The following is a 13,703-nucleotide window of genomic DNA, read 5'->3' as shown; positions in this document are numbered from 1 at the left end:
ACTCATTCACAATTAGGGTCTAAAGAAAGACCACGCAAAACAGTTGTAAGGTAAACAGAGAACATAATGCGGTTGCACCCTAAGGTGGAAAAACAGTCGTGTGTGGAAGAACACGGTAAAATCGCACCATAAGGTGGAAAACAGTCGTGTGTGGAAGAACACGGTAAAATCGCACCATAAGGTGGAAAACAGTCGTGTATGGAAGAACACGATAAAATCGCACCATAAGGTGGAAAACGGTCGTGTATGGAAGAACACGATAATGTTTTATGATAAGGTGGAAAACAGTCGTGTATGGAAGAACACGATAAAATCGCACCATAAGGTGGAAAACAGTTGGAAGATAATGAGACAAGCAAGTATATTCATGTGATAAGGATAGAGAAGAGTGAAGACGGCTTCATTGCCATGTAATAGAAAGAAAGGTACGAATTCCCATTAAATCTCAAAAGCGGTCTCAAAAGGTCTTGGTACAATGAATGGAAAAGAGCGATTCGATCGCGGAAGAAAACAACAATGTAAATAGAAGTTCTAGAACTCAAAAACATGGGGAAAGGGAAAACAAAATTCCTATTCGGGCACTAGACATCTCTGCCCTCGTCCTCTTCGGGTTCTCCCGACTCTCCGACACTCTCCGCGTTTGAACTCTCTCCTCTCTCGAACGTTCTCATCTCCTCGTCTTTCTCCTCGTTGCTTAGGGGCGACGGAATCGAAGCAAGCATCTCTTCGGTCTCTCTTATGATCCTTCGAGGGGCCGAAACGCGCATCCTAGGGGTCCTTCTACGGGGAACGCGAGCAACGTGCGGTTCCTCGTCATCGCGATACTTCATTCGACGTGCTGCTCCTGGCGAGTACCTTTGCGTAGGCGGGTGAAGTGGAGGTCCATCAACGGCGGTAGACATGGCCGGAAGTAAAACTCCCATTAGGCCGACGAAGTCTCCTCGAGGCGTGTATTTGGGAGGGCTAAACCAAGTGTAGGATACTGAGGCTTGAGCGGTCCACTCGCTCCAAGGGGAAGGTAGTATATGGATAAGTCGCATGATTCCCTCGTGATGGGTAGTTCCGTACGCATAGGCGTCCAGCCAATGACCATAGAAGTTGGTAACGAAGTTCAGAAGGAACTGTTCTCCGTCCCATTCCAGCTCTCTATAGCGCTCCGCCGGAAAGTTCATATTCTTGGCATAGCGGTGACGCATAAGGGCGTGATAGGGTTGAACCATCTACAAAAAGGGGTAAAAGGAACAAGTCAGCACCGTCTCAAAAGGTGGAAAAGAATGAAAAGTGTGTGATCTCAAATGGTGCTGCGTAAGTGTATAAAAGTCCAAAGGGTGATGGTTCAAAGCGTAGTGTCGCGTCAAAGTTCTCGTCCCTAAAACAACTACTCGTGCATTTTCTGTTCGCGTTTCGTCGAATTCTCACATACACTAACGGCCTTATCCTAGTCCTTCCACGTTCCTAGTGTTAATACAAGCGTTGTGATCGTATAGCTAAGTCATGCTAGGTTCCAAAAGTCCAAGTCTAAGCATCGCAACGTTTCAACATGCTTTCACGCAATCACATTCGTATTTCACAATTCTTACAAGTTCTCACACAACACTTTCAATAATTCCTCATTCAAGAAGCATCGCTTCGCACTCATAATATTTCTAGCACATAAGGCATGCTTTTCACAAGTTCTCATATTTCACAAATCATCGTTCAAGAAGCATCGCTTCTCATTCACAATATTTCCAAAAGCATCAAGTTTCACGCACAAGTCACAAAATATCTAGTACCTCTTTCTTTGCGGTTGAACGAGACGAGTTGCGGTGTTGAGCTTTCCACATTTAGTTCATTTACACAAAAAGACTACATGGACAACCTAAAGTTCGAAAAGAAGAAAGACTCTTGGGTACAGAGCGGAAAGAACTGAGGCTCTGATACCAACTGTAACAGCCCGCCCTCCTAGGGTAAAATAAATGCGGCGGCTGTTACCCAAAACCGACTCCAAGAAATCAATACATGGCTAGGGTTTCATTCAAAGAATACCGACCAAAGGAAACGAAGGAAATATCAGAGTATTTAATGCAACAACTTAACCTACAAACTTAAACAGGTAAACAAAAGGTAGTTTCATAAATGACGATCAAAACTTAAGAGAATGACATAGGTTTCAAGATAACGTCACGAGAAAAGTATAAGGCCTCAAAAACGAAGAAGAGTGCCAATCAACCAAATCAATATCAGAGTATTAGAACTTAGCGGAAAACGACCAAGAGAAAAAGCATAGCTATGTATGGAGACACAACTACACTTAGAGTTCAACATATCCATTAATTAATTGAGCTGCTCAACACCCGCCACCGCTCGTCATCATTCAACCTGCACATAGGAAAAACACATGCAGGGCTGAGTATTTTGAAATACTCAGTGAGCTCGTTGCCAAAACATTTTATTCAAAAGTTATGCCACCCTTACCAAGTGAACTCGAGTTTTAAGCAGTTAAGAGAAATATCACGAGTATCACAAAATATTTTCCATAGACTGGCCAGTCAAAATAACTCCCCATTTTCTCATCAAATTCCACAATCACATATCACAATCTTTCCATGGTGCGACGAAAGCGTGGCCACGCTTTTCGCCCACGAGACCGGCCGACTAGCTAGGACGGCTCCCGATCCCCTCGTGTACACAGCCTGGTAGGGTTTGCGGCCCATACTCAGACCCGAATTCGTATATCATATCCATAGCCCTATAGCCCAATGGAGCGAACTCACAAACTAGGCATCAGGCACACAATCTCACAATAAAACAAACATAGGCATGGCATAACTGTTAAACCACCCTTATAGCTCCGATAATTATCTTTGACAAAATAAAAGAGAGTTTTTGAGAGTAAAGCCCACCTCGACTGCTTAGATTTCAAGTAGTTTCGCTTTTCCGTTATCTGGCTTCGCAACCGAGGTTTCACCTTTAAATTCACATAGGCACATATTCACAAATTAGGTTCAATTATAACTCTTAACTTATGCATGTCTCGTTACTTCCCTCTTTCCCATCGATTCACCTTAATCTTCATAACTTATAAACTTCAAGTCACACTCATCATAAATTACTAATTTCAAGTCACGCTTAGCATACGTATATTTCTTAGCATCTCAACCCTAGATCTATCATCATATGTCATACAAAAGTATTTAGCCATCAAGCACACACTACACAACACACACTTCAACACACACACCCACACGCATAACACACACACACGGCACACACCTCACCCTCTCGGCACACACACACACACATGTTCCCATATCCCTTCTTATCCCTTTTTCACTCAATTAATATGCATGAAGGTTCAAGAACACCGATTAAATTGGTTGGAAGAAAAAGAAAAGAAGGGGTAGAAGAAAAACAACATAACTCTTAAGCAAAAATACCTTTTTAGAGAAAATCAAACGGTAGAAACAAAGTAGAGACTTGGTTCTTCAATATCCTCGGATTAAACTTCGATTTCTTCTCAAAAGATGAAGGATTTATGGAGTAAAGTGGAAGAAAATTGAGAGAGTGTATGGGGAGGGAGTTTTCGAAAATATGGGGGCTAGGGTTGGGGTTTTGGTTCTTATTCATAGAGTCCAATGAGATCTTTAGGTAATAAGAATAGAATATTTGGTAATATCTTTTGCCTTATAAATAAATAGAATAAAATAATATTGTGGAGTAGGGAAGAAGAATTAACAAAAATAGAAGATGGCAATATCTCCTAATTTTCGAAAATATGGCTAGGTAATTAGCCATGGTTTTATTTATTTTTTTGGTATTTTTCCATATAGAATAAAATATCATGGAACAAAATAAAAATAAGGAAAATCCTCCATGAAACAAGGTAGGGGCCGATTTCTATGCCCTTTAAATAAGGCATGGATTTCTTGAATATTGACTAAAATAAAGTAAGGCAAGATCTCTTGAAGTATGGAAAGATTTGGTAGAATAATTAAATTCTAGGTATGGAAGGAATCAAACAAGGGATTAACTAAAATAAAAAAATTCTTTCCTTCCCATAATTAAGTGATTTTCGAAAATCACTTAGAAAAACAAGGGGGCTCGATTTTTACATCTCTAAACAAGGAAATAATTGGCTCTTGGAATTTAATTTGGATAAATATCCCAAGGATTAAATAAATTCCGGAAAAATAGAAATTCTTCCTCCAAGGGGTCTAGGGTTCGAAAATTACAAGAATTAGGGTGATAGGTATTTATGGAAATTTTCTCTAATATTCTCACTCACCCATAAACAATTAAATTGCCACATAGTCTCATAACTTAATATATCACATGCCACATCATCAAATTAAATAGGTTTGACTTTACAAACTTTCAACACAAACCCTAACTCAAATTGACCATATCAACTCATGAAATAAAAGCATTCTCGATGCCACGTCATCAACAATAAATTCTAGGGCTCAAAAATTAGGGTTCTAAAATCCGGGATGTTACAGGGGGAGTATATTTTATTTAGGCTCAATGACTTTGGGATGTTATAGCTATTTGGGTTGTGCACTTGTGCTCAACAATTTATTATTTACCTAAAACATGCTTGCCCGTTATGGTGTTATTTGATTAGTCAGGAAATACTCTGTTATTCGACAACTATGAATATAATAAATTGTTTAATCTAATAATTATTAAAAAAAAAAAAAAGGAGTTGGAAACTGATGTAGTTATTGTAACGACCCGCCATTCTAGGGTACAAATAATAATGGCGATCGCTATCTAGGAGACTTAAATGCAACAAGGTTCATAGGCTAGGGCTTCATTTAAAGGAAATTTACCAAAGCATTTAATGAACAATTAAATAGGAAAAGAATAATGCCTTAGCAAAGGAATCCAACCAAAAAGGCTATCGCAATAAATGCTTATCAAAGTTTCCAAAATAATTCCAACTGTTCCATATCCAAAATATTCCCACGAAATAAAAGAGTTTAAACCCAACCAATAGATCACAAGTTTTCACAATATAGCGGAAGCGATCAAGAGAGAAGTGAAGCTATGTATGGAGACACAACGACACTTAAAGTTCCAACAGATCATCTTATTATTTCCTACTCAACACCGCCGCCTGCTCGTCACCGTTCAACCTGCACATAGGGAAAACACATGCAGGGCTGAGTACTATAATCATACTCAGTGGACTCATTGCCGAAAACAGTTTTATCACAAAAATAGTTATCATGCCATTTTCAAGTGTCCATCGGGGTTTTATCTTTAGAAAGGCCCGAGGCACCACAATATATTCTTTATCAAATATCACGGTCGCGCAACCATTTTTCACATCGACGTTTACCATATCCTCATTCTACATGACAAGGAATGCGGCCGCAATCCAGGTCACTAGACCGGCCGACCCGTACGCCAGCACTCGGTCTAACATTGGTGTACACTAACCCAAGTAGAGTTTGCGGCTCTACAAGGATCCGAATTCGATTAAATCAATAGTGGCATAGCCACGAGGGATAGGCACGACAAAACAAATCAAGGCATGATAACACATATCCCATTCTCATCTATATCAGTTTAGGACAATGTCCTTATTTTAAAAGAAAGCCCACCTCGTCAGCTTAGCTCGATAGTATTCTCTTCTCCTCATTTATCACGCTGAGGGCGCGAAGTATCACCTTTAAATTAGGCGTATCATAAATCAGTTTCGAACATTGATTTCAAATCATGCATGTTCCCACGTTTCCCTTTTTCTCCTCGATAAATCTTTAATATCATCATCCAAAATCAAGGTATGATTAGCATATCATTTTTATTCAAATAACAACTCCAAATTCACCATTAAATCGTGTCACGCATGAGTGCTCTACACACACAACACACGCACACGAACACCACACATGTGCACGCCGACCGAGGCATGCACACACACACACACACTCACACATGTATCCCAAAATTCAGCGATTAATTTCCCATTCACTCGATCTATATGCATGTGGACTCAAGAACACCGATTAATCGGTAGAAGAAAAGGAGATCAAAATTAAAGTACCTTTTCCAAAAGAACGAACGGTAGAAACAAGTTATAGCCTTGATTCTTCAATAAAATCTTGAACTTCAACTTGGATTCTTCTCAATTGATGAAGAATTCTTGAAGAAAAGTAGAAGAAATTTTGGAGAGAGTGGGGAGAGAGGTTTCGACAATTTGGGGGAGTGGGGAGGCGTGATTTCTGACTCTAGGTTTAGGTTTCTCTCTTATTTATAGAGTGTAGGATATAATATCTTTAATTAAATAAATTAAAGATTTGAGAAGATATGGAGAGATTTGAATATAGTAGTTGGCGTTAATTCTAGCGAGAATTAAGGGGGATTCGAAATTTATAGGTTATTTAATTAGCCTATGGTTTAAATCAAATATTTCACGGAGTAGAATAATATATCACGGAGTAGAATAAAATAATAATATCCTCCCCAAATAATAGTAGTAGGCGATTTTTATGCCTCTCTCTCAAGGGATTAAATTCAAATCCTAATTTAATTAGGATATGGCAATATCTTCCTAGATATGGAAAGATATGGTAAGATATTCTAGCATATTTATATTTATTCATGGAAGAGAATAAATAAGAGATCAAATAATATAAATAATCCCTTCTCCCATAATATATGAGATTTTCGAAAATCTCATGGAAAATCAAAGTGGAGTTTTCAAAAATTCCAAGGTGGAATTAAAGTATAATTGGACTTTGGATTTAATTTGGATAATTATCCCAAACAATAATTAAATCCAAGAAAAATAGGATTCCTTCTCCAAATAAAAAATAGGAGGGACCGAAAATTCCACATGATTAAATAATGCTCCTATTTAATTCTCACTCATCCCATAGGAAAATAATTCCCCACAATTATATTACTCCGCATCAAATATTCACACCAAATCAATCATTTCTTCACTTTCACTTCATTTTCTCAACGCATTGACCTTTCAACGGCCACGTCATATTTTCCACATCTTTGACTATTCAATAACCACGTCATAATTTCAACAAGTTGACTATTCAACTCAATCTCAATTCTCATACGCAATTAGGTCACAAAGACACCATACAATTTATTACTCATCAAATAATCCACATATCATAGCATTTAAGGCATTTAATGCAAAAATTTTATAACCCGAAAATTAGGGTTTGAAAAAGTGGGGCGTTACAGTTATAGAAGACAAGGCTTGGAGGCTAAGAAAATTTTATTTTGGGTTTTATTTATTTTCTAGTAAATAGAATTAGTAGATGGAAAAATATTAGGAATAATTTCTTTTTTCCTTCTATCAAATTAGATTTTCCTCTTTTGCTTATTTTCCTTCTAGTTTTATTTTCCATAAGTTTAGATTTTCTATTTGCATATATAAAGGCCTCATTGTTGATCTTAAATGACAAAATTTTGAATAATAATTTTGATAATAATATTTTCGTTTTCACATAAACTAGGGTTTCTTTGATTACTTCTCCGTTCAGTCTGTTTTCTCCGTACATTTTGCATCATTTGGTATCACGATCCAGGTTGATTATCAATGGCTGAACGTAGACATGGCAGCAGATGTGGCGATGCTCGTGGCGGCGGTCGTGGTGGGGGACGTGGAAATCTCCCAAACGAAGAGACTGCACGACAACGTGATCTGCGTGACATCGAGAATGATGATGTGAGATAACAGGTTCGAGACCTCTAGCACGACATCGAGAACAGTGATTTGCGACAATAGGTTTGAGACCTACAGCGACGATTGGCGCAATTGGCGTCGAGGGAAATCCAACCCGATGAGGTCTATCGCGCCGGAGCGTCATTCGATGGACGATCCATTATTCAGCGACGTCATTACATCATATGATGCAGATGAACTGTCGAAGAATAGTAATAGCAATATATTTTTTATGACGGTGTATGATACGCCTGGATACGACGAGATATATTCTATGAGCTCCCCAAACCACCGTATATTAGTAACAACAATATATTAGCGATGTTGGTATATGATAAGCCCGTATACGATGAGGATACATTGTTGATGAGCGAATCCTCACATCCTTCCGTGTAATTTGACGATGTTGCTGAAAACGAGGGCGTGGTCTTCGATGTCGATGAGGAGTATAACGAGGCTAAAAGGGGAAACCATGAAGTTAAACTAAAAAAGGAGATCCCACTGATGTTGAGAAAACCCCAATCCGCGAGAGAGATTTTAGAGCGAGAAATTGCTACTGATCCATCTATGGCGACTCCGGCTTTGTGGTTGGAAAAATTGGTGGTGACGCCGACGAGCGCCGTAAGTAATGGAGTGACGTCGAATTCTAGTTCGTCTGGGATATTGAAAACTCCTTTGAGCGACGAAACCATTTGGCAGCGGCTCAAAGTAGTAGGTTTTGATGAAGGTTCGACTAAACGGGGAGATAAGGCCGCACTCATTGCTTATATTGCTAAATTAGAAGCTGAGATATATGGACATCAACATCACATGGGCCTACTCATAATGAAAGAAACGAATGGGATTCAATGTATGATGAAGCTACATCGATCGCTGACTTAGCTGAGTTGAATTATAATCCTGAATGGGCTTCCCATGTCTCTATTGGAATATTAAAATATAAATTTGATATTATAATGGAAATATCTAGATATTATACAAATATCTAGATATTATGTAGAATTGTCTAAAATAGGCATGAGAAAATATCTAGATAGTTTAGTAGAAATATCTAGATATTTTAGGAGAATAGTCTAGAATATAGATATTATCCAAAAATATCTAGATTTTTACAGAAAAAAATCTAAATATTTAGAATATAAAAGTATTAAGTAGAGTATTCTAGAAAGAGTTAGAGTGCCTATAAATAGGAGTGAATGTTAGCATTTTGTATAACTTGAGAAAGTTTGAAAATAAGGTGTCTTAGTTTTCCCACATCACCTCTCCTAAACCATTTCCCATATATTCCACCCATTCTCCTCTTTAATATTTCTTCGAAACTAAATTACTCCTCCAAAATATATCTTATATATTCCAACTGTCTCCAATATGGCTGGTGCTAGAAAACAAGAAGATAGTCTCAGAAAATCTCTTGGAATCGAGAAGGAATGCGTTGAGAATATTGAGAAAACCACAAACACTACATGATAGGGTTTGTATACTTAAAAATGCTTCGAGCGTGCATGCCTTTGTACAGTCAGCTTGTGCGTGTATACAAGAAACGCCACGTCCACTTATTTACCTAATTACGAGAATAAATAATATAATATAATATAATATAGATATTATTTTAAAATATCTAGTTTTTTATAGAAAAAAAATCTAAATATTTAGAATATAAAAGTATTAAGTAGAGTATTCTAGAATGAGTTAGAGTGCCTATAAATAGGAGTGAGTGTTAGCATTTTGTATAACTTGAGAAAGTTTGAAAATAAGGTGTCTTAGTTTTCGCACATGACCTCTCCTAAACCATTTCCTATATATTCGACCCATTCTCCTCTCTAATATTTCCTCGAAACTAAATTACTCCTCCAAAATATATCTTATATATTCCAACTGTTTCCATTATGGCTGGTGCTTGAAAACAAGAAGATAGTCTCAGGAAAGCTCTTGGAATCGAGAAAGAATGCGTTGAGAATATTGAGAAAGCCACAAACACTACATGATGGGGTTTGTATACTAAAAAATGCTTCGAGCATGCATGCCTTTGTACAGTCAGTTTGTGCGTGTATACAAGAAACGTCACGTCCACTTGTTTACCTAATTATGAGAATAAATAATATAATATAATATAATGGTTTATTTATTGAAATATAATAAACAAGTCTAAGGCTTCTTACTAAGAAGGTTAAAGTAGGGAAATCTGATGATTTCTCATGGGTTCTCCAGTAGGGGACTTGACCGTATCTAGCAAGAAGAAAAACGAGTTCACAACCTAGATAGGCATTGCCTACCTATTGGTATGATTGTAGTGTTTGTGATAATTCTATCTTACCTAATAAGATATTAGTAACACTAGTGTGGTAAAGCACTGAAATGATCAACTCGAAATATATTCTTTATTGCTATCTAATGAAAGAATATACTTCAAAAAATTTAGTATTTCTTAGTCTGTGCAAATAATATTAATATTGTTTATTTAATCAGACGCCACTTTAACTTATCAATATGGGAGAGTTTTTCGCAACTCAAACATGGTATCTTGGGTCCTAGTAATTGAATAACATGAAAATATTGAAATATTATTTCTTAGAAATCGCGTGCCAAGTGTGGTATGATTAATCCCCGAGAGGTGTTTTAAAAATGAATTTATTATTCAAAAAACTATGCAGTTGGAATTTCATTCCATGAATAATAAATAAAGTTTCAAACTAGAAAAACTCTTTGGTGGATTAATTTAATTCAAGTCACATAGCAGACAAAGAATTAAATTAATGGATTAAGATACTCTTAAATGCGAAAAATATTATAAAATAAAATGGAACCCAAGTTATTCGTAATTTGATGATTTAGATGGGAGTCCAATATTATTCTTTAGTGGAACAAAATAATATTTCATTGGATAATATATTATATCATGGGTAAATTGATTTAATTAGAATTTTATCTAATGGGTGTGCCCAACATCTAATTCACTCCATGGCTCCTCATTCTAACCCAAACCTAGTCCAACTTATAAATAGTGAGAAGAGATGGAAAAACACACACAACACAATTCACACCTCACAACCCTAACCCTAGCCGCCACTTGTTTGGCTTCTCTCTCTCTCCGTTGGCTTGATTTCGAGATCCAAGATAAGGGGAAGCTAGGGTTTTTTTTGTTTAATCTTGTCTTGTTCATTCTAATATTCTTGGAAAGGATTTGTCCTCAAATCCGGGCTTCCTACAAAATTAAAAGGACTTAAAGCAGCCATGTTGAACGTGCAACTTACATTATACTCATCGGGCAAGTCGATCACATAGGCATTGTCATTGACGCGCTCCAACACGAGGAAGGGGTCGTCTCCCCTTGGGGCAAGCTTTACCTTGGTCTTGTCGGGGAAGTGTATCTTCTTAAGGTGCACTCAAACCCAATCTCGGATGATTCACCCGGTCGGGTGAATTGCAGGGTGCAAAACACCCGGCCGGGTGTTCTTTCTAGAACCCCTTGCGCCATTCGCCATTTCACCCGGTCGGGTGATTTTCGAAGTGAAAACACCCGGCCGGGTGTTCCTCATGGAACTCTCCGTCAGTTCACCCGGTAGGGCGTTTTTCACGATCAAAACGCCCGGTCGGGCGTTCCTCATGTGCACCTGGTCAGCCTTCGTTTTTCAACACGATCTTCACCGTTTGCTCCTCCGTCTTCATAGGCTCCTCCGGCGTGGCCTTTTGAATGAACATAACAAGCCCGTCTCGAAGTCGCCTTGCCATGGCCCTCGGCATGGATCTGCCACGTGAGGTTGTATTATCTTCTGTGAAACGGAGGGAGTACTTAGAAATGCATGCATCTTATGTCGTGTTTACTTTAAATTCTTGTCATTCCTTGCGAAATTTTCTAAAATCCTTTTACAGTAATTTAATAAGGTGATTTAATTATATGCATTACTTATTTAGGAAAAACTTATTTCTTAAAAATTCCCGTTCAAGTATATGACTTCATTTATTAAAGTATAGATTGTGTGCTTTTCTAATCTACATATTAATGAGGTTTTTACTAGTTATGTTCAAGTATGTTTTGATGTGAAAATAATGTTATATGTGGGCTTTTGGTTCAACGTGTTAAATGTGGCTTTCAATTCAATGTATTGACGTAGCATTTCGGTTTAAATACGAAGTATGTTTCAAGTCTGTTTTATATTTAAAATGAAAATCCGTGCATACTTTCTATCTAAGATATTAATGATACGATTCTGTCGTTGACATTTACTACAATTAAGTTTTTCAAAATTTACTAAATTTAATATATTTGCTTAATAAGGGGTGTGTTATATTGCTAACTCACCTCTAAATTGCTAACTACAACTAAATGATACGCATTAGATTTTTTAAATTAAAGGTGAAGATCATTCAACCCTTGAGTATTAATATCATGTACAAAAATTATCAATAAAGGTATTAATGTCAATTAACTATAAAATTAGTTATAACTAACTTTTAAAAGAAATCCAAAACTTTAAATTCATATAACATATATCAAATTAAAGATAATTTTATAAGGATTCCAACGATATCCTACATGCACATGTTCCGACGTCAAAATTTGAAAAAAATTTCAAAAATTTTAAATTTTTTCGTACAATAGGAAATGTCAACATACTATATAAAATATGTCAATATAATACATGTAGAATGTCAATATAAGCAATGGGTTAACATTCTTAAAGCATTGTGTTGACATTCTCAAAGTATTGTGTTGATATTTTCGAAACACTATATTGACATTTTCATCCAAAACCCTAATTTGGAGTTTTTTTTTTATCTTTTTTGATTTAATTAATAAAAATAAAAATTACACGTGGCGAATTGTAGACCACGCGTTTTCTAAAATCCTATGGCCTTAAATTAGTTGTAGTTAGCAATTAAATGATGAGCTAGTAATTGATCACTATCAAGGATAATTATTATGCTGGATAATTACTGTTTCTGCACCGTATAGTTTGTGATGATGACATTGATATTTTTTATTCGATTAATAATGTTGTTACAAAAAGTAATTCACCAAATTGAGATTATAAATATTAATTGTGATTCCTTTGATTATATTTTATTTATATTTTCATACTTCTATTGTAATGTTCACATATTCATATTATTGTGTGTACAATCCAAGTGTTATCGATATCAAACATATACTGATAGATGATAGATGAGTGTGGATAAACAAATCCAAATAATTTCTTCTTGTATTGAATATTCTAACGCACCTAGTTATATCTGGATAGCAATTAGGTGCGTGGAAGAAATAAATAACAACGTATAGCTAAGAATTACATTAATTTGGCATAATAATATACCACATACAAATTGATGAAAATACAGTTAATATTCTTATTATATTAACACTGATCATAATAATTCAATCGCCAAACCTCTAGATTTGGCATGCGGAGAATAATAGTATGGCCACCAATAGAAACAACTGAGATTGACGAGAGAGATGTGAAGGAGCACAAGAGTAAAACTGCCAATCATATGGATTAGATCCATACTGAACCGCTGCAGTATAAACCGGCGGTGGTGGGCTAAACTCCGATACGTATACGAACCTCGGAGGCGGAGGAGCAAGGGGAGGTGGTGGGGGGCTGCACTGGCTTGCACAGGGACACTCCCCACATTTAATACTTGGACCATTCACTTCCTCAGCCTTGGCATAAAATTTTGTAGCACTTTGGTGTGTGATCAAAATCAACGAGAGGAGAGCAAGTTGTAGAGTGGATTTGTGCATATCTATAGGTGAATTGGGATTTCAGTAGGAATAATTTGTAGAGAGAATGATGAATAGCAAGAAAGTGTATTTGTTAGGTAAAAAATTTGTGTCTTAAATTAGGGGATGTAGACTTGGTATTGTATGAAGTTTGAAAGAGAGTTGCATGTGGAAGGTGTAAATGCATGGGTCCTTTTTTGAGAATGGTTCAACCAAATGTTATACAAATCCATAAGTGACGTATACTATTTAAGTTCACATGTGCATGTGCGTGATCAAATACATTGACTCATCGTTTATGCT

This window comes from Salvia hispanica, chromosome 3 (assembly GCF_029641045.1).
Source record: "Salvia hispanica isolate PSC_SH4W2 chromosome 3, Shi_PSC_v1, whole genome shotgun sequence".
NCBI classification, from domain to species: Eukaryota; Viridiplantae; Streptophyta; class Magnoliopsida; order Lamiales; family Lamiaceae; genus Salvia; species Salvia hispanica.
Note: the sequence above shows the minus strand (reverse complement) of the source record.